Source organism: Pantherophis guttatus, chromosome 3, assembly GCF_059756535.1.
Source record: "Pantherophis guttatus breed Tessera chromosome 3, ASM5975653v1, whole genome shotgun sequence".
Lineage (NCBI taxonomy): Eukaryota > Metazoa > Chordata > Lepidosauria > Squamata > Colubridae > Pantherophis > Pantherophis guttatus.
In genome coordinates this window covers 20,165,611-20,190,230 of record NC_142065.1, presented here as the reverse complement: position 1 = coordinate 20,190,230, position 24,620 = coordinate 20,165,611, and the positions used below count along the sequence as shown (strand labels likewise).

Below are 24,620 nucleotides of genomic sequence, written 5' to 3'. Positions count from 1 at the left end.
CCCATCCCAGCTCCGCGAAGGAAAAAACATTGTGAAACATCATGTGACGGCAATGCGATGCCATGAGTTTGACACCCGTGCCATTTACCTTATGACTAAAGTTGTTGTCCTCAGTCTAAGGAAGTCATCAGTCTGGAGCTATAATAATTCTAATGCCCCGTAAGTCTCACCAATTCTTAAAACATCACAAAGGACTCAATTTAGATCTGCTCTTTCTATAAATCAAACTCAGTAAAAGGTAGCATTAGCATAATATTGTGCTGTTTGGAAAATTAGGGCTGTTTAAATTTTCATAGTGATGCGTCACTTTGTCAACAGTTCAAGCAAAGTTCCTCTTTGAAGTTGATTCACACACCAGCATGATCCCTTCAGCTTTAAAAAAAAAAAGAAGAAGAAGCAATACAGCCATGCTGTTTTTCTATCCCTTTCAAGCTCTTTCTACAGCAGGAGTGCCCAACCTGGCAACTTTAAGACTTGTGGACTTCAACTCCCAGAATTCCCCAGTTAGCTGTATCTGTGTGTCTGAACTACAAGGGAAAGCTGGGAGAGGCCTTCTCCCCCAAACGTGGCCAAACTATTTCCAGAATGGGTGGTTGGGGCATATCAAGCAGGATTTTCTTCATTGAGCCTTGAAGAATCTAGACTGGAAGTCTTACTGCGCCCAAAGTTTTTCCAGGCTTATCAGCTTCACCACATGAGCCAACCTGTGCCATAGTATTTCCTGGAACCACCAGCCATCCTGAAAATGTTTTAAGCCACCTCAGGGAAAAAGGCTAAGAACAGGTTTCTTTAGAAGTGATCCAAGATGACAAAAATTGCTTTGGTTCAGTGAAGAAAATCATATTGCCTCTGAAGCGAATCTCTTCATCCAAGGAACTCTAAGCAACTTTGTACAGGCCTCCTGAAAAATCCTTGCATGCTTTTGTAACCCTTTCCATTCAATTTGATGAGAAAGAAATTGCTCTTGAAGCTATTTTAAGCATTAAAATACTGGGAAAATTCCTGCGGACAAGGAGATTATTATAGTGCAGCTGTCTTTTCAGGAGAGGTTCATAATAACAAAATGGTCCCCAAATAATCAAACCCTTCACCTTTTTAATTGTGCATTACATGCATCACACATATGTAAAAGGGATGGAGCTTCAATTGCCTGATTGAACCTGCCATTCTGATGCTGTTCACTGGGTCTGCAGATGCTAGTTGAAGTTGGTTGAATACGTATTCATGTTGTGATCATGTGACTGCAGGGAGACTGCAACAGCTACAACTCTGAGGACCACTCATAAATCCCTCTTGTTCAGCACCATCATAACTTTGAACAGTTGCTGAAGGAGCGGTTGTAGCCTGAGGACTATTTGTATTGGCAGACAGCACCCCCTAGCATGCATACCAATCCCTGCATGCTCTACTATCTGGCTAGAATAAAAGAAGCTCCAAACATCACTAAAAGGAATTCTGCAACAGTTCTAAAGCTCCTTGAGAATGAGATATTAAAAAAATAAAATAAAATCCTCTTTTGCAAAGGAAAAAATGTTTGAGAAATTACAGGAAAGACTTCAGCCCATAGTATTAATAAGAGCATGAAAAGAGCCATGTTGGATCAGACCAAGTGTGTCTCCATTTTAGTATTTAGTTTAGAACAGCAACTGAACAGGAGGGGAGGGTGTGATTCAGGCAAAATCTGCTTCAAATCATCCATTCAATTTGGATGGTTTGGGAACGCTTTAATTCCAAGAATCAAATTGTTGAATTAAATCGTCAACGTAGGTCTAAAAGTGTGAGCATGTATGCATTAGATTCTACTGAACTGGCAGATTCATTCAGAAATTTGGTTCAAAGTTTCAATAAAAAAAATAATCAGGATTTGATTAACCTGATTCTGATTTGAATTTTTAGTTCAAAGTTCCTCACAGATGCACCAAACAGATGGTCTAATCCACTGGGAAGTCCATAAGTAGGACAGAACCTGCAAATGCTGTTACAATAATCTTTTCCCAATCGGGATAGTCATTATATATTCCTTCTGAACCTCATGGCAACAGTTAGATATTATAATTAAAAGCCCTTGTAAATTCTTTAACTTGTAAAGTATATTCATTAAACTTTATGTAAAGGAAGTGAAGGCAGTGGAGACTTCTTTTTAAAATAAACAATTGACTGCTGAAGGAAACATGGCATAAAGTCCTGCTATTTAAATTGTGTCAACAGGTAGACGGTGAGTGAAAAAGAAATAAGTTTATTATTTAGATTTTTTTTTTAGTTCAGACTTGAGTTTGACACATGGGTAACATCTAGAGTACTCTTGAGTTTAGAACATGTCCATTCTTACCCCTGCCCCCCCCCACCTCTAAAAAGACCTGTCCCTAGCTTTGCATGTCAGCTTGTAAGTCTCTAAAACAGTTTTCTACCAGCTGGAGGTCTAACATGCTACATGAATACATAACAGTGCCTAACCAAGAAGGTTTGTAATTCAGCAATTAGCTGTAATTAATGAACACAAAGTGAAGACTCATTTACAGTTTAAATTATCACATTAGCTCCTGTCACCCTCTATGTACACAAAACAGCAGGAATTCAATTATTTTTATTCTTCGGAGCTAATTTAAAATTTAAGGAATGCCATTACATGAAATAATAGGTAGAAAATGTAATAGAAAGCACTGGGAACAGTTGGCCGCCCGTGGATCGGATGTGGGGGGGGGAGAGAAGACTTTTGGTGATGCTCTGGAATTATTGGCATGGTCTTTTGAGGGGTTGTGTTTTTGGTTCGCGAGAAGCAAATCGGTTGATGGGTTAGCATGGAGGCTCTACTCAGTGCCTTTAAAATGAAAACTGAGCTTGGAGGCAGCGGAGTCGTTAAGCATAATTGTAAAAGCAGTTGAAACAGATAATGCTGTTGATAGTAACATGTTGACAGCAGGGAAATGCTCCCAATATTATCCTTAATGGAACCGAGAACTATGGTATCTGCACCGACTTTTCCTCACACAATTCACCCTTCCGGACTAGCAAAACTAACAGCCCTTAAGTAACTGTCACTTTACAATCTGCCTCTACTTTAATGCTCTCACCTGAAGGAGGGAGGAGAAAAAGCCTTTTTCTTTTCGTTTCTTTTAATTTTTTTTTCCTCTCCCCCTTTTGCTTTTAAGAATGTCAAGTTCCATATCTCCCCAGTGGCTGCTGGTGTTATCTTCTTCCAAAGAGATCAATTTAAAAATGTTCCAAACACGCTCTCAGTATCAGTTCAAAAGCTTCCATATTTCTGCATTAGTACCATCGCTATGCCAATTTCCTTCCCTCTTTATTTCAGCTGTCTCGGTTTCTGGGTTCTTTCTTTTGCTCATTTAAGCCAGAACAGGCCAACGGCTGGCCCCGTTATTCACTGGTGATCAGCTGCTGAAGTGAGCATTTCAGGTAGACAGAGGGAAGGTTGAGATAAGCGAAAGAGGAGGGGGAGTCTATTAGGGTAATGTTGCTGTAATTAATGAAACCTGCCAGTAATTGCAAAGGTGGAAGGCTGTATAATATTATAATGATAGCCATCCGTTCCATGCAGCCTTGTCTCCCTCCCTCTCTCTCTCTCTCTCTCCCTCCCTGGAATTCCCTTTCGCACAATCCCTTATCATCTCTGTGATATCAGACACTTAGCCGTGCAAATCTTCCTGACAGTCTTCTATGTCTTTGTCTTCCTAATTGGACAGTATAGAATTGTTTATGGATATGGAAGACATTTAGACCTCAGTTGGAGGTGGTTCAAAAATCGTTAGCAAAGTTGCCTTCGCAGCCATTGTCACAAATTCTTAGGCCCTCTTTCAATTGCTTCCCTAAGATGTTTTAAATAAAATTAGCAATAGAAAGTCTAGTCCTAGATCGAGTGATGCTCTCTTTATACGCAAACAAATTAGACCCTTTCTTGTTATCAATAACATTTTTTAAAATTGTATTTAGTTTGTCAAACATGTACGAGATAACAGGTATAAGTATAAACATGGACATGAGCACATAAAATGAGTAAAAATAAATGGGGACAATAGGACAAGGGCGGTAGGCACGCTGGTGCGCTTATGCACGACCCTTACTGACCTCTTAGGAATGGGGTGAGGTCCATGATAGACAGTTTAAGGTTGAAGCTATGGGGGTTTGAGGAAGTAACAACGGAGTCAGGTAGAGCATTCCTGGCATTGACCACTCTATTGCTGAAGTTGTATTTTCTGCAATTGAGTTTGAAGCGATTTACCTTGAGCTTGTATCTATTGTTTGCCCGTGTATTATTGCGGTTGAAGCTGAAGAAGTCGTTGACAAGTAGGACGTTGTAGCAGACAATTTTGTGTACTATGCTTAGGTCAGACCATAGACGGCATAGTTCAAGGTTGTCCAAACCCAAAATTTAAAGCCTGGTGGCATAAGGTATTTTATTGTGAACAGAGGAGTGGAGGACTCTTCTTGTGAAATATCTCTGGACCTGTTCAATTGTATTAATGTCCGATATACAGTGTGGATTCCAGCAGATGAGCTGTATTTGAGGATTGGTCTGACAAAGGTTTTGTATACCCTAGTTAGCAGTACAGTGTTACCAGAGAAGAAGCTTCGCAAAATTAGGTTAACAACTCTTAATGCTTTTTTGGCATCTTTGGAAATAAATTGGCTCAGGCTGAGGACTGTAGGCAGACAGGAACTCAATGCCAATCTGAAAATCAAATATTTTAATCTTGCCTAATATGATAATCGCTCATTTGGTTCCCCAGTCTTTTTTAGGGAGAGAGATACGAACCAGGGAAATAGAGTGAACTAAACAGCCCTGCAACCACAGGATGGTACATTTATTTATTGTTTATTTATTGGTTCGATTTATATGCCGCCCTTCTCCGGAGACTCAGGGTGGCTTACAATGCGTTAAGCAATAGCCTTCATACTTCATACATGCCTCTCAAAGTTCCACTTTTTACACAAAAAATCACCAGTGCACGTTTTCTGCAATTTTGAAGTGAGAAGGACAGCAACATGTTTCATTCTGTCAGTGATCGCAATTAGGATCCTATGTGAACAGATAAATCCACTAAGGGATATAATTAAAATGGAGTTAACTTTCACCTCCAGAATTGTTTGGGGAAAGTGTAATGGGAAGGGGACAAACAAATGAAGAGGTCTAATTAAAGTCTTGCCCCTTTTTAATATGTCACACACACATGACACATATTAAAAGGAATGGCCTTCTATCATACATTTGCAACCACCATCCTAATATTTTTGAGCCACTTCCCATAATAGACACCCCTAATTTTAAGGGTGGTCAATGATATGATTTAGAGATCAATATCTGGTACAGCCCTTGAAAAACAATTGCCTTCATTTTCTTTTTCACACACACACACCAACACACACACACATACACACCCAAACACAGGGCAGAAGATCAGCAGTGAAATCCACCCGGTTCTATCCAGCTTGCCGAACCGGTAGCACCGGTGGCGGGAGCCTCCGTCCACCCGCCGGGACATCATTACGTCCCTTTTTTTACCTTCTGCACATGAGTAGAAGAGGTGTGCACGCACGTAGCATGCGCACGCTCCCACCCGTTCCCGTTCCCGAACCGGTAGCGAAGGTAAGTGGATTTCACCGCTGCAGAGGATGAAACTATTTGTCACGAATGAAAGCAAATATACTTGTCCCAGGATAATGTTGCAGGATCCAGTCATTACCCCAATCAACAACTAAAAAGCCCCACACAACCAGGCATCGCATAAATATTACACATAGAATAGCCCAAAGCACACATCCTGGTAAAAGAGAAGTTCCCCAAGGATCGGCTCCAGCATGAGTCCAAAAACTTGGAAGACTAAATCTCTGGTCCGGGTGACTGACCCAGATTGGAGCCTGAAACTATTTGCATTAATTATCCTCCAAATAGTTCCCTTTATGATGAAAAATAGAGGACAAGATCACCTGGTGTCCTGCTTTCCATCCTTATTCTGCAGCTCTTCTGTACATAAATTGGTTCAAAGAAGAATGGCCAAAGGTCAACCCCGTTGGGATCATCCACGCTAACTATTTGCAGTATTGTTTCCAAGAACTCTGGAAAGTTCTGAGTCTTTTGATCTATAAGCTCAAAAAAATATACATAATATGAATATAAAATATCAGCCTGTGGTTGATATTTCTCTCTCTTCCTGCTTTTGCCTGTCTTTGTACCATTTTGCCAATTAACTGCTTTTGATCTTTCCTGATGTTTAATAAATAAACATCAAGGTATGTTTTTTTTTTGCTAGCTGAACTGAGTGGCGGGTGTGTTTGCTATGACCTAGATGTAGGGATTGACTGGGAATGTGGGGGGGGGGGGTGCAAATTAAATTGGAAATTAACAGAGTAATTTCTCAACGAAAGGATTCTGGGTCCAGCAAGGAACCAGACCTACATTGTGAACTCCCCAAAGCGCTCCAGTCAACCAAACATACCAATTTATTTCAGATGCTTGGTCAAGCATGCAGCTGAATTCGTAGGGCTCACAGTCCACACGCTTCATGGATACTCTTATAACATCCTAATTAAGGAACTTTTCCCCATACTGTTCCTACAGAGCTAACATAAAGTTTTTGAAAAGAACAGGAACACTGGGACCAGGAAAGCTCATGCTAGAAAATGATAAAGAACATAGCATCTGGAACATGAAGTTGTAGATTGTCCTTGAAAAGCCTCTCGGAAGCTTTGGAGGTGCCACATCCAGAAAAGGCTCAAGTTAGGATAGTTTGGATGAAATAAAAAAGGGGGGAGATTAGTTAATGTTTTAAATAATTCTGAGGCCAAATTCCACAAACAGTAAGTAAATTCAAAATTCTGCTTTAGGAAAGAAGACCATTGTAACCTATCTTTAGAACTAAGAATCTGAGTATTATTAATTATATCAAAGCTATAGAGCTACAATTGTAAGAGATTAAAATATCTATATCTATCTATCTATCCATCCATCATCTATCTATCTGTCTATCTATCTATCTATCTATCTATCTATCTATCTATCTATCTATCTATCTATCTATCTATCATCATCTATCTATCTATCGGTATCTATAACATCTCTTTCCTTATCCAGTGTTGTTTAAATATTATTCTATATTGATGGATGAAAAGCACCTGAAGGCAGGACAAGAAGCAATGGATGGAGACTAATCAAGGACAGAAGCAACCTAGAACTAAGGAGAAATTTACTGACAGGTAGAACAATTAATCAGTGGAATGACTTGCCTCCAGAACTTGTGGGTGCTCCATCATTGGAGGTTTTTAAGACAAGATTGGACAACCATTTGTCTGAAATGGTACAGGGTTTCCTGCCTGAGCAGGGGGTTGGACTCGAAGGCCTCCATGGTCCCTTCCATCTCTGTTATTCTGATCAGTCAGCTTGAATCTTAACATAAAGCATTTGCAGTATCCAGAAAAATAGATTTCCTTTGATCAGAAAACAGTTTGTAATATGTGGAAAGTATCAGAAAGACCTGGATATTTTTACCGGACAAGGGGAGATAAAATAGATTCTAATATCTGTATAAATAGCAATGCAATAAAATGTGGACAATAGATTCTATGGAGCCCTTATCGTGTGGACATATTGAAGCAACGTACGAAATTTTTTGTTCTACTTGCCTTCCAAACTACCTGAAGATAGACCACTAAACTGAGCCAATGTTAAGTCTCTTCTCAGTTTGGATACTATATAGATAGAGAAGTGTATTGTCTCGTTATTGTAATAGGAAAGAGCATGTTAAAGGGAAAGACGTACATTCAAGTCTAAAACCCATATAAAATAGTGGTAACAAGATCTCATGTCCTAAAAGAAAAAAATAAGGCCTGGACTGGAATTGCAAAACAAAATGAAATAAAGCAATGTTGTGTGGACAAAAACAAAGCAAGCAGCATCGTCAGCCCTTTCAGGTAGACCAGATTGAGAAACTAAAGTTATGAATGATAATACCAGTTTTATTATAATATTACAGCATGGGTGTCAAACTGGCCGCGTCACATTGCCATCACGTGACATTTTTCCCATTCACGGAGCTGGGGTGGGCGTGGCCTGCATGTGACTCATCTGGCCCCCGGGCCGCCAATTTGACACCCCTACAGTATCTAGAATAACAGCATCAGAACCTTGCAAGTCTGAATGTACCTCCCCTTTACTTACTTTTATCTTCAAAAAAATAGGGAGGGCTAAGTCTGAGATATTTTCTCAAATATCTCAAATTTCTCAAAAAGAGCCTTGGTAGTACAGTGGTCTAAGGCACCCTATTATTAAGCTGGTTATTAAGACCAGCTGCCTGCAATTACTGCAGATTCGAATCTCGCCAAGGCTCAAGGTTGACTCAGCCTTCCATCCTTTCTAAGGTAGGTAAATTGAGGACCCAGTTTGTGGGGGCAATAAGCTGACTTTGTATAAATATACAAAAGAATGAAGGCTATTGCTTAGCGCATTGTAAGCCGCCCTGAGTCTCCGGAGAAGGGCGGCATATAAATCAAATTAAAAAAAAATTACATTCCTTCTTTGGGCTCAGATTTCTCTTATCTGACTGTTGTCCCAGATGCGGCTCTTCCTCCTGTCCCTCAAGATATTCTTATTGCCCACTGCAAACATTTTAAGATTGCAAATAAATGCTTCCTTGAAATTGGACATGATTCTGAATTTGAAAAGAAAAACATTTTGCTGGTGGATCAGGTCTCTACATCTGCAACAAAGATGTGTTAATAAACCTTCCTGAACTTTACCCAGGAAGAATTAAGTTAAGAAATGGAATGTCAGTAGATGCATGAGGAAAAGGCAGCATTAAATCATAATGATTATAATGATTTTCATTAAGATAATGAAAGCAGAAATGTAATATAGCAAGGATCGTGTTATGCATGTGAACTCAAGACAAATTACGTAAATCTGTGTTATTTTATGCAACGTAGCCGTAAAATTGTTCTTAAAAAATGGACTTTCCCCTGTTACAAAGGACCATGAAGTGATGTTGATGGAAAAAGCACAATGAAACTTAATTTGGTGGAATTTATACAACCTAAAACAGAGTAACAGGATGCAGGCATAATAATAATCCTGCAATGTGGCACGGAAGATTTGGTTACAGAGATGAGTCCGTTATTGTCATGGAATGTGCACCTGGAGAATCAATGGATAGGAGTTTTAGCAACCCACAGTTTTCCCAGAGAGAGACCCAGATTAAAAGACTGCAAAGTCCCAAGCTATATGAGGGGTGGGGGGAAGAAGTTCCAGGGTGGCTACACCTTAGAATCCCTCAAGATATATCTAGTAGTTTGTTTATTTGTTTGTTTGTTTGTTTGTTTGTTTGTTTGTTTGTTTGTTTGTTTGTTTGGATTTATATGCCGCCCTATATCCACAGGACTCAGGGCAGCTCACAACAATAAACAAAACAAACAGACCATTAAAAACAAAGTCCATGATAAAATTGACAAAAAATCCAATAAAACCCCATTAAGTTCTATTAAAACCCCCATCAGTCTAGGGTGGCTAAATGAAATCCTGTTTTCAGCCCACGGCGGAAGGAGCGAAGGTCGGGGGCCACCCGGAGCTCCAGAGGGAGTTGATTCCAAAGGGTGGGTGCGCCTACAGAGAAAGCTCTCTCCCTGGGGGTCGCCAGCCGACATTGTCTGACCAACGGCACCCTGAGTAGGCCCTCCCTGTGAGAGCGCACCGGGCGATGGGAAGCTGTTGCTGGCTGCAGATGGTTCGCCAAATATCCCGGGCCTAAGCTATGTAAGGCTTTATAGGTTTCACCAGCACCTTGAATCTCACCCAGAGGGCAACCGTTTAGATGTTATGGCTTTCATTTGGCAAGATTCTATCCATTAGGTGGAAGCAAATAAAGGATTGAACACGAATAGCTTTCACTATGTCACCCTTGGGACTGGACCTGAAATAAAGGATAAGGACCTAGACGTGATAGCAAATCTATGGCACGCGTGCCAGAAGTGACTCTAGGCATGCGAGCCATCGCCCGTAGCTCTTCCAGGTTCTACCCCGCCAGCCAACTGGTCTTCACGCGCACGTGACACCAGAAACTGGAAGAGCAGCTGCCGGGCAATTGTTCTTCCAGTTTTTGGCGCATGTGTGTGCACCGGCCAACTGGTCTTCATGCATACATGCATGCCAGAAATTGGAAGATCAGCTGGCTGGTGCGCATGTGCACACTGGAAACCAGAAGAGCAGCCACCGAGCACATCCATGTGCACTGGGTGGCTGCTCTTCTGGTTTCCAGCACTCATGCGCTTGTGAAAACCAGCTGGCTGGTGGGGTGGAACCCGGAAGAGCAATGGGCGACGGCTCTTCCAGTTTCCAGTGCATGCTCTCTCCCATTTCGGCACTTGGTGCTGAAAAGGTTCGCCAACACTGACCTAGACTGAATGTTTGTCCTTGCAATGAATGAAAATGTGATTGTTACTTAAAAACAAAACAGAATAAGGAATAGCTTTGTTGGATATGAATCCAAATAAGCCAACCAGCTTTTGGTACTTTTTTTTTTCAGATTTTTTTGGTCTCATGGCAATCAAAACAAAGGATACAAAAACTACATTGTAACACTCATAGAGCATCACTCATGGTATATTCGCACCTATCTCCTGAGGTCACCTCAGCAAGGTAGACCAGACCAGACCAATGCCATAAAGGTCAAAAAATACTTTTATTGGAAGGAAAAATAACAGAATCTTGAAGATAGAATGCATTCCATCCTCCCTTGATTTATCTTCCTCTGCACTAGGAAGGAGCTTGTCTGAAATGTTTTCTCAAATTATTTTCTTGGCCTGGGCTCAAACCCCGTTTATCTGACTTGATAGTGGCTCTGAAAGGTGATCTGAAAGAGGAGAATTGTATATGCCAAGCTCCAGATTTTGAGCAGCCAGAGAAAGAAACACTGTTGTGCAATATATGCAAAAATCCATATATGGGCCAAAGCACGGTCAGATAAATTAAATCAAGTATTGCAAAACAGGGAAATGCTCATCCATGTTTGTAAGTTGTACAAGGGTTAAAAATGGAAGACGCATATACTTTGGTGTGTTGATGATACTTTGGTAGAGTACACAATCCAGTGCATGGAGATGATGGGAAGGGGACTATGGTATAGATCATCCCCCCCATTAGCTCTCTTAAGGGATAGCATAGAGGAGGGATCACCTGGTGGTCTGCTTTCCATATCTATTCTATTGTTCTTTTGCATATAAATGGGTTTAAGATGGAATAGCCAAAGGTTATTTCTTTTCAGACTGTCCATGCTAACTACCCACAACATTGTTTCCAGGGGCTCTGGGAAGTTCTGTGCCTTTTGATGTATCTCTTTTATTCCCATCCAATTGTGTTCAATTCTCAGAGACTGGCTGAAGAAGTCCCTGCAGTTTTCTAGGCAAGGTTTCTCAGAAGTGGTTTGCCATTGTCTCCTTCCTAAGGCTGAGAGAAAGTGACTGGCCCATGGTCACTCCGATAGCCTTGTGCCTAAAGCAGGACTAGAACTCACAGACTCCCAGTTTCTACCTGATGCCTTCACCACTACACCAGATTGGCTCTTTTGATCTACAGCTCAAGAGATATACATCATATGAATAATATGAATATAAAATATCAGCCGGTGATTGATATTTCTCTTTCTCCATGCTTTTGCCTGTCTTTGTCCCATTTTGCCAATTAACTGCTTTTGATCTTTCCTGATGTTTAAAAAATAAACATCAAGGTAAATATTTTTTTTACTAGTTGAGCTGAGTGGCGGGTGTGCTTGCTATGACCTAGATGTAGGGATTGACTGGGAATGATGGGTGGAAATTAAATTTGAATTTAGCAGAGTAATTTCCCAAGGAAAGGATTGTGGATCCAGTAAGGAGCAGGACCTGCACTGTGAGCACCTTAAAGCCAGTGATGGGTTCCTCCCGGTTCGGTCTGGTTAGGCTGAGCCGGTAGCGGTGACGATATGACGTCACCGAACTGGTTCTCCCCCCCCGCCCTCCCACCCCCCCCACCCACGTTATTCTTACCTTTTATTTGGTCCCACCTCCAATCTATTGCTGCCTCCTGAGTCCCAGCTGATGACTAGAGGGAAAAAAACTGTTTAAACTCTTGCCGCAGGGCTTCAAAGGGCCGTCCTACAGCTGATCAGTGTTAAAAGCAAACAAATGAGTCCAGTCGTAGGTGCGAGGACTGGTCGTAAGTGCGAGGACTTTCCAGAAATGACTCTGACCAGCTAGCCATGCCCACCTAGTCACATGACCTCCAAGCCACACTCACAAAATAAGCCACGCCCACAGAACCGGTAGTAAAAAAAATTAGAACCCACCCCTGCTTAAAGCACTCCAGACACCCAAAGCTGCCAATATTTCCAGGTGTTTTGTCAAGGAAGCCTGTCAAGTCCTGTCCCAATGCCTGAAGGGTATATGCAGGCCTGATATGAGGGGAATCCAACTGCAGAACCTTCTTTACCAGGGGTGAAATCCAGCAGGTTCTAACAGGTTCTGGAGAACCGGTAGTGGAAATTTTGAGTAGTTCGGAGAACTGGCAAATACCACCTCTGGCTGGCCCCAGAGTGGGGAGGGAATGGAGATTTTGCAATATCGTTCCGCTGGAGTGGGGTGGGAATGGACATTTTGCAATATCCTTCCCTTGACACGCCCACCAAGCCACACCCACAGAACCAGTAGGGAAAAAAATTGGATTTCACCCCTGCTCTTTACTATATGATACCCATTAACAAAAGATGGGATTTGGGATTACATGGTTGCAACCAGATTCCGGATTTTTTTATCCCTCCTCTTGTCCCTACCTGTGTACCTGCTATTGTGTCATCACAATATTTGCCCAAGAATAGCCGTAGATTATGTCCGCTGACTATTCTTGCCTTGCATTGAATGTGCAAATAAACATGTATTATTATTGTTATGATTGGTTGCACAGTCAGACAGATGTTTAGGATGGATTTGGCATTTTTAGCCACCCAATGAGTCTTTCCCAAGGACCTGGGATAGGCAGATAAAGCAGTTCTGTAACTATTCAGGTTTTCTTGATACAAACACAAAATACAAGTCCTTCAGTTCAGAATCAAAGGAAACACAGGGCAAATATGCCACTTTTATCATACATGCTGGCTCAAGAATTCTGGGATTTGAAGTCTACATGTCATAAAAGGGCCATAGTTGTCCACCCCATTATACTGTAATACTGCATTCAGTTTTGGTTGCCACGATGTAAAAAAGATGTGGAGACTCTAGAAAGAGTGCAGAGAAGAGCAACAAAGATGATGAGGGGACTGGAGGCTAAAACATATGAAGAACAGTTGCAGGAACTGGGTATGTCTAGTTTAAAGAAAAGAAGGACTAGGGGAGACATGATAAGAGTGTTCCAGTATCTCAGGGGCTGCCACAAAGAAGAGGGAGTCAAGCTATTCCCCGAAGCACCTGAGGGCAGGACAAGAAGCAATGGGTGGAAACTAATCAAGGAGAGAAGCAACTTAGAACTAAGGAGAAATTCCCTGACAGAACAACTTGCCTCCAGAAGTTGTGAATGCTCCAACACTGCAAGTTTTTAAGAAGATGTTGGATAACTATTTGTCTGAAGTGGTGCAGGGTTTCCTGCCTAAGCAGGGGGTTGGACTAGAAGACCTCCAAGGTCCCTTCCAACTCTGTTATTATATATTATATATGTATAGGTTTAGATATTTATTCTTTGGGTATTTTTTTAATTTTGCCTCACTCTAAACAAATACATAAAATTACCTTTTAATAATGAACCTAAACAAACAGTATCATTAGATATCAAACTCAGGCCACAGCACCATTCCTTAGAAGCAGGTGTCTCTTTCTCAGAATATTGTAGGTGGACAGTGTGCTAAGTAGCACTCTGTGAGTGTTCTGCTGTTTCCCCCCCTCCCAAGAAAATGTTGCCGTTCCAACTTGAAGGTGGATTGTGCTTCGTTTTCCCACACTCAATAAATACACAACTCTTGCAAAGCCACTTTCCACTCTGTAAAAGACAGGGGAGAAAACCAGCTCTTCTTACAGTGAAAATCAAAAGGAAAAATAAAAACAGGCAGGGGACAGGAAGCACTGCTCAGTGACAAAATGCAGGACTGGAAAGAGACTCTTCTGTGATCTTCAGTTCAAAGCATGAGAGGTTCCAGTGTTTTTCAAACTCAGCAACTTTAAGATGCGTGAACTTCAATTCCCAGAATTCCCCAGTCAGCTTGGGAGTTCTGGGAGTTGAAGTCCACACATCTTAAAAGTTGCTGAGGTTGGGAAATGCCAGTATAAATCTATCTGTAAGCATATAAACCTTCTGTAGGCATAGAAAACAAAACATTTCTGTATTAGCACAGTTCTGAAAAGTTTCTTGCATCTTTTTTTCTAGCAATTCTCTACAGCATTCTACTGTAATGGAAGGCAGGTTGCAGGCTGATGAAGAGATGGGCAAAAACAAAAGCAAGCATCTTCTTTCATTAGCTCACAATAATAAACATAAGCCTAAAAACAGTACAAAAGAACATTTCCAACCTTCTGAAAATGAGTTTGTAAAAATAGAATTGTCTTTTGCAGGGGAAGAAAACTTTCAGGCTATTGAATACCATTTCGGCATTTAATTCAAACTATGATAGAAGTATTCATAAAAAGTATTTCTACTGTGAAGCTACCATGATTTTTTTAAAACAGTAAATGTCTGCAGTGGTTCCCATTTACCTTTTTTTTTTCCCCTCCAGCAGTTAATTTCTCCTAGAAAAACTTCTCTTTCTTTCCCTGGTGATTTTGCAGGCAAATAGAAACACATAACTGAGGAGAACCACTTAACATGCTTCAATCTCAGGCTTGATTGCATGATCAAGGGGTTAATCAAAGGCCTGAAACAAATTAAAGAGAAGGCGGGGAGGAAACCCCTCTTGGATAATTATATATTCTTTCCAATTCTCTGTTGCCTTCCTTCCATCCACAGCAAATAACCAGAGAGGGGGTGTGGCAAGATGCGTTGTACATATGAACTTCCTTGACCACACCTGTCCCTTTCAATGAGAAATTTCATTTCTATCCCTAGATTATTATCACTACAGATCTAAAAATCTGTAGAACTTTCCATGTTCCTTTATTTCTGCCAGTGGCAGAAAAGCAGAGACAAAAAGAACTAATATCAACCTATAAAGATGCTCAGTGTTTTAGAATAGAATGTAGAATAATAGAATTGGAGGGACCTTGGAGGTCTTCTAGTCCAACCCCCTGCTTAGGCAGGGAATCCTACACCACTTCAGACAAATGGTTATCCAACCTCTTCTTAAAAACTTCCAGTGTTAGAGCATTTACAACCTCTGGAGACAAGTTGCTCCACTGACTAATTGTTCTAACTGTCAGGAAATTTCTCCTTAGTTCTAAGTTGCTTCTCTCCTTGATTAGTTTCCACCCATTGCTTCTTGTCCTGCCCTCGGGTGCTTTGGAGAATAGCTTGACTCCCTCTTCTTTGTGGCAGCCCCTGAGATATTGGAACACTGCTATTATGTCTCCCCTAGTCCTTCTCTTCATTAAACTAGACATACACAGTTTCTGTTCTCTAAGTCTACTGTCCTACATGTAAAGAAAAAATCTCATCTCCATAATGTTAATTTTACATTTTGCAAAAATAGTTTGTCATGGAAGCCCTGCGAAGGCTCCTAGATTGGGGCTGAAAGGCGAAAATGGAAGCAGTAGGCTCTGTCCCATATTTGGGTAGACCAAGTTGCCCTGGTAGACCCATCCCACCAAAAAACACTTAATTTCCATAACATTGTCTTCTGATTCCCATTAAACCTCCTTTATCCCACATAGATGCTGTGAATTACAAAGGCTGACTGAGAGTTGTGGTCCAAACCTGGAGAGTAGCAGACTGAAAAAGCTAAAGTAGGAAAATGGTGCTTTGTGAATAGATCAGGCAGTATCAGTTCAGGACCAAATCAGTGTATGCGTGGAGTTAAAACAGAATGCCCTGGGGTGCTGGAAATATTATGTTTTAATGGTGGTGGTGGTGCAGTGGTTAGAATGCAGTACTGCAGGCTAACTCAACTGCTTACTCCAAGAGTTCGATTCTGAGCGGCTCAGGATTAGCACTTAGACTTCCAGTATATGCCACTTCATAGTGCTTTACAGTCCTCTCTAAGTGATTTACACAGTCTGCATATTGCTCCCAACAATCTGAGTCTTCATTTTACAGACTTCAGAAGGATAGAAGGCTGAATCAACCTTGAGCTGGTCAGGATCAAACTCCTGGCTGTAAGCAGAGATAGCCTGCAATGAGTGCAATACTGCATTTTAACCTCTGCACCACTTTATTTATTTATTTATTTATTTATTAATCAAATTTGACCAACAGGCTGAGTTATAGAGTTATTATTTGCCAACCAATGAGTCATTTGGGGCAAATTTGTCTTTTAATAGACTTCCTTTCCCATCCCAACATTTAACTCCCCAGAAAGAACAAATTGGTTAGGAAAAAAAAATCCTGTTTGTTACTTCATGATGTTATGACATTTCCTACATCGTCTGTAGGTCAGTGAAGAAGGCTGTGGTCTCTAATCCAGGAAAAAGTCACTCTACGCATAGCAACCATATTCATTGCCCAATAGAGGTGCACTCCTACTATACCAAGCCAATCCTTTCTAGGCTGGTGACAATGGATTAGTGCTTTGCAATAAGACGGCTAGTAGCAATGTGAGCTGTAATCAGCTGAGATTTTGTTTGGGAAATTACTATAGACATCAGGGGAAGATGCTTTATTCCAGTTAAAATGGAAGCTTCTGATCAAGGTAGCCTATTCACAGCCACTGCCAACTGAGCTTTTTCTGAGAAGGCCCACCTTCCAGTTTTCCTCCAACAAGGTACATGTATCATTGCTGAATGCTCTTAATAGATTTCCAGTATCCCATTGTTTGATTAGATTAGTGCTTCCCAAGCTATCTGGCTCTGTAGATTGGCAGCAGAAGTGGTAGGGGAGCAAAGGGGATGGATTTGTGTGTGTATGTGCTGCTTGTGCAAATGGAGCTTTGTGTGCTTGCATGGCCCAGTTCCTAATGGGCCACTGACCAGTACAAGGCTGTGGACCAGGGGTTGGGGACCCTGAATTGTATAGTGTCATCGACACAGTGGGCATATGTTTTGGCAGACTTGGAGAGACAGTGGAGGACAGGAGGGGCAGGCGTGCTATGGTCCATGCAGTTGTGAAAAGTTGCACACAACTTAATGACTGAACAACATCCCATTTATATGCTACAGCATCTCTCTCCCTCCCTCCCTCCCTCTCTCTCTCATTCTCTCCTGTCTCTCACTCAATCCACCCAATTTTTCTTTCTTATGTGTCTCACAAACTTCCGTGGTATGTAATTGCCAAATACTTACATCAAAGCATAAATAAACCAAATAAATTCATTTACATTATTCATATTTTCTCTGTTTTCCTCCTCTTTTATTTATGCCTTTAACAACAGTAAATATCACAATAATAATATTTAAAAAAAAACCAACGCCTGCAGGAGGCCGGAAGATGATCAAAAGGCTCTGATATAGAGCAATTCATGTTTCTTCTCTGCAATCGCTAACGAATCTTAACTTGAGCCATGTTATGTTCCCATGTGAGTGATAAGCAATGATTTATTATGAAGTGTCATGAAATCGGAATGCCGTACAGTGAGAAATGAGTGAATGGGAAATGCTTTCCCAGTTTCCCAGTCTCATTACTCAAAGATGCAGAATCCCTTTTCAAAGCCTAATTCCACTGGAGGTTTTTACCAAGAATCTTGCTTTGCAATGGAAAACAAACTTTGACTGTAATCTCTCTCCCCCCCCCCGCCCCCCGCATTACTCCAGAGTAGCCTTGCAGTCTGTTGGCTGAAGAAAATATTCAGCTTTGACAATATATTGGAAATCATTACCAGAATAATCCTGCAGCTCACATGAACAATGCGCCACATGAGCCAAGGAATTACGGGTTTCAAATTAAGTGACTTTGATATTTGTTTTTATTTCGTGCATTTTATATGCCACTGTTCTTCCATCATAGAACTCAACAGTACATGTACATGAGAGTCCCAGGTTGTTTCCATCCAAGGACAGACAGCATTCAGATGTATCTTTTTTCTGCATCAGGTGGCTTTAGTCTATGATTTAAAAACTTGTAAGAAAGTGTAGAACAGAGGTCTCCAAACTTGGCAACTTTAAGACTTGTGGACTTCAACTCCCAGAATTCCTCAGCCAGCTTTGCTGAGGAATTCTGGGAGTTGAAGTCCACAAGACTTAAAGTTCCCAAGTTTGGAGACCCCTGGTGTAGAAGAACTCATAAATTACTTTGTGTCAGACCAAGTTATTCATCTCTCTCATCCAGATTGGTATACTCTAGCTAGCATCCTTTCTCCATAATTATCAGTAGGCCTACCTTACTATTTTTTTTAAAAAAAAATCCAGATAAGGACGATTAGACTTACTCACTTGGTTCTTATCTTCTGCATGCAAAACACGCTAAACTTATCAGCTATGGTTTGGCCTCAATTCCAATTCAAACAATACAGAATTATTAAAAAAAGTATTTGTTTGAGAGCTAAATGCAACCCCCATTTTAGAGGAAATATACCAGAAACTGCCATTTTTTTTACCCTCCAAGGATGCATGCAGTATTTCCTTCTTCTTCAATTTCATACAAAAGAAATTAGCAGCTCTAAAAGCAGAAGACAATCTTAGGTAAGTTCTCCAAAATTGGTACAAAGTTCTTGCGTTTCATTCAGTTAGGAGGTAATAAATGGATATGTGTGGGCTTCTGATCTTTCACTGTGGCTTCCCAGGTTGCAGTTAAACTCCAAGGAGAAACATCACAAATGACTTCTTTCCAGAGGATCTTTTGAAATCATGGAAGACAAGACAGAGTGCGTGAGACAAAGGTCACTGGAGGAGGGGGCAATCTCTTGTGTTATCTCTCGATATTAAGCTCAGAAAAAAATCAAAAATGCATCCTGAAGGAGATAGGATGCCTCTTTCATGGGAAATGAGACTTTTTGGGCTTTGGAAAACCAACCTTGAGTTGCCAAGTCAGTTTCATGCACATATGCTTTTCTTAATTTGGACCGGCATTGCGAAAACTAAGCACAGTCTAGTGTTTGAGTGTTTCTCAACCTTGGTAATGTTAAGATATGTAGACTTCTTTCTCCTTCTTCTCCTCCTTCTCCTTCTCCTTCTCCTCCTCCTCCTCCTCCTCCTCCTCCTCCTTCTTGTCCTCTTTACCACTTTGGGTATTGAGGGAGATATAAAGTTCAGTTCTTGCCCTTCTTGTGGCCTCAACCATTTTTATTTGATGCTGTTGCAGTGTATCTTGGATGTTGTCTCTCCATCTTCTTCTGGGTTTGCCTTGTGTTCTTTGGCCTTCCCTCACTTCGTGTGTGTGTGGACGTGTGTGGAAGTGTAGACTTCAATTCTCAGCTTTCCCCAGCTAGCTTGGGGAAACATCTAAAACTCTGATCTAGAGTTCCTGCACCTTGACTGGTTTATAGGATTTGAAAGAATCAGCTTGGTCCCATTTATTGTTGCTGTTGTTGTGGTTGTTAGTTGCAAAGTTGTGTCCAACCCATCACGACCCCATGGACAACGTTCCTCCAGGCCTTCCTGTCCTCTACCATCCTCTGGAGTCCATTTAAGCTCATGTCTACTGCTTCAGTGACTCCATCCAGCCACCTCATTCTCTGTCATCCCCCTCTTCTTTTGCCCTCAATCTTTCCCAGCATTAGGCTCTTCTCCAGTGAGTCCTTCCTTCTCATTAGGTGGCCAAAGTATTTGAGTTTTATCTTCAGGATCTGGCCTTCTAAAGAGCAGTCAGGGTTGATCTCCTCTAGGACTGACCAGTTTGATCACCTTGCAGTCCAAGGGACTCGCAGGAGTCTTCTCCAGCACCGTAGTTCAAAGGCCTCAATTCTTTGGCGCTCAGCCTTTCTTGGTCCCATTACAATACTGCAAATCATAGGAACTAGCCAAGTGCAGCTGTAGCATAATCCTGCTTCATGCAGAACCTGGAAAGTCTGAAGGAGTCATTGTATAGTTGCTACCTTGTTAAAAAGAAGAAAAAGCTCTGGAGAGCATGAAATCAACCGAAGTGTAGCCTTTTCTTCTGCTTCATTTCCATCGGTACGGTAGAGATGCTGAGATTTCCAACACAATTGTTGCTGTTCCTTCTCAAAGAAAGGTTGACATAATGTTTCATTTAGGAAATGTATCAGTGATGAACGAAGAAACATTCATGGCAGTATGGGGGAAAAGTGAAAGGAAATAATTTTTAAAAGCTCATTCGTTTGATACTCTCTTGACCCATTTCTGACTTCTCATTTTACTGGGGAAGGAAAGGTTTTTGACGGAGAAATCTAAGCTTACATAAATTAATATATTTCAATATTATGTGCCTCTCCTTTAGTATAAAGTACTTCTGGACATCAACAGTGAGGGTGACAGTGAAGGCTTTGGCACTATTTCCTAAGTGGGTTTGGGTGTCTTCAAATGTTCTTTTTTTTTTCCCTAAGGGAGCAAGAGGGCTAAAAGACAGACAAACCAGATTTGCAAGGGAAACAAAAGGCAAAACGTTTTGGATTAACCTTTTACTGAGGAATCTGGTCAAGAGATGGAAGTCTGGTGAATCTTAAGCCCAAGGAGGAAAGGAAGCAAAGTTGTAGGGTATCCAAAGATGCAGCAACAGCAAGATGGGAATAAAAATAACAGAATAACAAAAGAGACCTTGGAGGTCTTCTTGTCCAACCCCCTATTTAAGCAGGAGACCCTATACCAGTGATGGATAACCTTTTTGCTGTCGCGTGCCAAAAGTGGTGGGAGCATGTGGGGGTTGCCCGCAAGTGTGCCCCCACTCAATGCCCCCCACGCTTGCATGCGTGACCCCCCGTACTCCCCCCACTTTTAGCAGGCAATGGCACAGTGGGCCCAGTAGGCCCGTTTTTGCCCTCCCCAGGCTCCAGAAGCTTTCTTGGAGCTTGGGAAGGGCGAAAACGGCCTTCCTCACTGCCCCGGAGGCCCTCTGGACATCGGAAATGGCCCATTTCCCAACTTCCTGTGGGCCCGAAAATCAGCTGGCCAGTTGGAGCTGAGCTGGGGCAACGCTCACGTGCCCACAGATATGGCTCCATGTGCCACCTGTGGCACGCGTGCCATAGGTTTGCCATCACGGTCCTATACCATTTCAGACAAATGGCTGTCCCGTCTCTTCTTGAAAGCCTCCAGTGTTGGAGCACCCAATTTCTGAAGCCAAACCATTCTACCGGTTGATTGTTCTCATTGTTAGGAAATTTGTCCTTAGTTCTAGGTTGCTTCTGTTCTTGATTAGTTGATTCTTGTCTTGCCCTCTGGAGCTTTGGAGAATAGGTTGACACCCTCATCTTTGTGGCAGCCCCTCAAATATTGGAACACTGGTATCATGTCTCCCCTATTCCTTCTTTTCACTAGGCTAGACATACCCAATTCCAGCAACCATTCTTTGTATGTTTTCGCCTCCAGCCCCCTAATTATCTTTGTTGCTCTTCTCTACTCTTTTCAGGATCTCAACATCCTTTTTATATTGTGGTGATGATTCAGAAGTTAAAGAAATGTGGACTTGAGATAAAGAAAGATGGAGTTAAAGAAAGGGAAAACAAACAAGAAGAGGCAGCTATGAAAAAGATTCTCAGCAAAAGATTGTGCACTATTGGGAGGAAAATAGAGGAACAAATGCTTGGCAGGAAGGGAGTCATGCAAGCAAAAGTTAATTAGAGGTGATGTGTTTAGAGATGTGGCAAACCAAGCTTGTAGTTTAGCTAGGAAACCTTGGCTTATACCTTCTGGTTATCACACTGACACACTATAAGAGTGGCTTATTGTGGTGTGCGAAATGTGCGATGGCTTCTTGCCAGAACAGGCTGAAAAAATCAATGAAAACAAGCCAGTTTCTTTCTCTGGTCACTTCCAGAAGAATCCATTGTAGGCCTGTGGGCAACAGAACGAGACAGGTTTACAATAGAAAAAAGGGTGCAATGGTTCAGCAGTTAAAGGCGTTGAGCTTGTCAGCTGGAAAGCTGACAGTCCGTGTTCGACACCCAAGTGCTGTGCAATGGAGTGAGCTCTCATTACTTGCCTCAGCTCCTGCCCGCTTAGCAGTTCAAAAGGATGCAAATGTGAGTAGATAAATAGGTACCACTTCGGGGGAGAAGGTAACAGTGTTCCGTCTGCCTTAGCAAATAGTCTTGCTGGCCACATGATGAAGGAAATGTCTTCAGACAATGCTGGCTCCCTCAGCTAGGAAACAGAGATGAGCAGCGCCCTCTAGAGTCAATATGACAGGACAGGGGAATTTTTTACCGTTACCCTTACAATACAAAGGATTCACACATAATTTATATTTACTATTTGTCTTTTTTTAATCTCTTTTTTTATTACTTTTCTGATCTCTCCCCACAAATGAATGCATTATCCAGAAGTGGACAATCAGGCAAAGGGGCCCACTTCCCCATGGACAAAAGTCCAAAGAATAAACTAACTGGATCTAAGACAAAAACAGGATATGCTTTAATTAAATGATTTAAACGTAGTTATGATTAATACATTTAATTACAATTCTGTTACCCAACAATTAGTTCAATACAGTTATTACAGCCTATGCATCTTTTAATTTTGCTCTTCTGTTACATTAAAAGAATGGCACCTTCCTTGCTATAGTGGAAGCTCTATAATAACCACACTCCAGATTTGGGAAGAGGAGAGACACATACCGTATTTTTCAGAGTATAAGATGCACTTCCCCCCACTAAAAGAGAGTGAAAATTTGGGTGCATCTTATACATCGAATGTAGCCCCTCCCACCCGCTGGCTCCCACCCTTTGGCCTCTGCCTCCCAACAATTTACCTCCTTGCAGCAAACAGCCCATTTCAGCTTCAGCACAGCCTGATTAGCACAAGCAGCTCATCAGCCTCCCGACCCTCTTCAGGCTGCAGGGATTGCCATTGACTATTGCGGGGCAGGCCTCCGTTGTTTGCTGCAAGGAGGCAAATTGCTGGGAGGCAGATTTTTTTTTCTTGTGCTAATCAGGCTGTGCTGAAAATGAAAATGAAACTAAAGCAGGCTGTTTGCTGTTTGCTGCAAGAAGGCAAATTGCTGGGAGGCAGAGGCAGATTTTTTTTTCTTGTTTTCCTCCCCAAAAGAGGTAGGTACATCTTATAGTCCAGAGCGTCTTATACTCTGAAAAATACGGTAAGCACCACATTGATGGATTGGACCCCTAGTTTATCTACCGGTAGTGCAGCAGTCTGTTTTCAGAGTGTGACCAACTGATTGAACAAGGAAGCCTACTAATCTCCTACTCAAAGACCTCCACCGTTGTCCCACTGCCATCAAGCCTAATTGTCAGTGATCTCACGAATTTCTATTAAATGGATCAACCCTTTTTTGAAGCCAGCCAAGCTGGTAGCCCAACTCTATATCTTGTGGTCACAAAGTCCAAAGTCTGTTTGTGTATTATGCTATTAAGCATCAACATTCACATACTGGATTTCAGTGTTCTCCCAACACTGAAAAGTCAGGGTGACAACTTGCGCCCTCTCAGGTCACATGCAGCTCTTAGATTAATTTATTGAGAATCTGGCTTCCCATTATGAAAGGATATCATAAGCAATTTAAACTGCACTTTCTTGGTGTTTTCTTTGAAAATGTTTGGCTTCTCATCCAAGAAGCTTCTTCAGTTCTTGGATGAAGAACGGAAGAACCTTCTTGGATGAGAAGCCAAACATTTTCAAAGAAAAAACCGTGAAAGTCCAGTTGCCTTTTGAGGAATCCCCACCCCCACCCCTTTGGAGTGGTCACAAGTAAAGAGGAAAAAGTAGGTACCCCAAAAAAACTCCAAAAGAAATAAAATGAGAAAAAGAATTAAAGGGGAGCGGTGGAAAGAAAACAGCACCCCCTCATCCTTGGGGCCCATCCACCAGTAACCTCTGCTCTCTCAGCACCAGCAGAACAGGCTCCAAGAGGTTCAAAGTACTATCCTTCAAGTCAAATTCAAGTCCCAGTGACCTCACAAGTATGAACTTCATGGGCTGGTCAACCACCAAACCCATTCCCTCCCCCAACTTGACTATCCAAAAAGAAAAAAATGTATCAATGGGCATCATCACAAAACAGGCTTCTGATCCCAAAGAAGGACCTCACCAGCATGGGCAGATTAAACATGGTAGGATGCATCCTTGAGGACATATTTGACGAACCATGATGGCGCAGTAGTTAGAATGCAGTATTGCAGGCTGACTCTGCCTACCGCCAGGAGTTCGATGCCGACCAGCTCAAGGTTGACTCAGCCATCCATCCTTCCAAGGTTGGTAAAATGAGGACCCAGATTGTTGAGGGAAATATGCTAACTCTGTAAACCGCTTAGAGAGGGCTGAAAAAGCATTGTGAAGCGGTATATAAGTCTAAGTGCTGTTGCTATTGCTAAGCAACTTAGCGTTCAAGAGATGACCTATTGATTTTGTCACCCACTTGCATCCCCCCCTCAAAACGGACACCTTACTCATGGTGCATAACTCAAAATATGACTTAAAGGTGGTGGTGGGAGAAAGAATGCATTGTTATT

The 24,620-nt window shown here is 41.7% G+C and overlaps 1 protein-coding gene across 1 annotated transcript in view; it reads left to right on the top strand.

The window, feature by feature from the left end:
* Window positions 1-24,620, top strand: part of TSHZ2 (teashirt zinc finger homeobox 2) — a 449,616-nt gene that overhangs the window by 410,581 nt on the left and 14,415 nt on the right. The window lies entirely within an intron of this gene.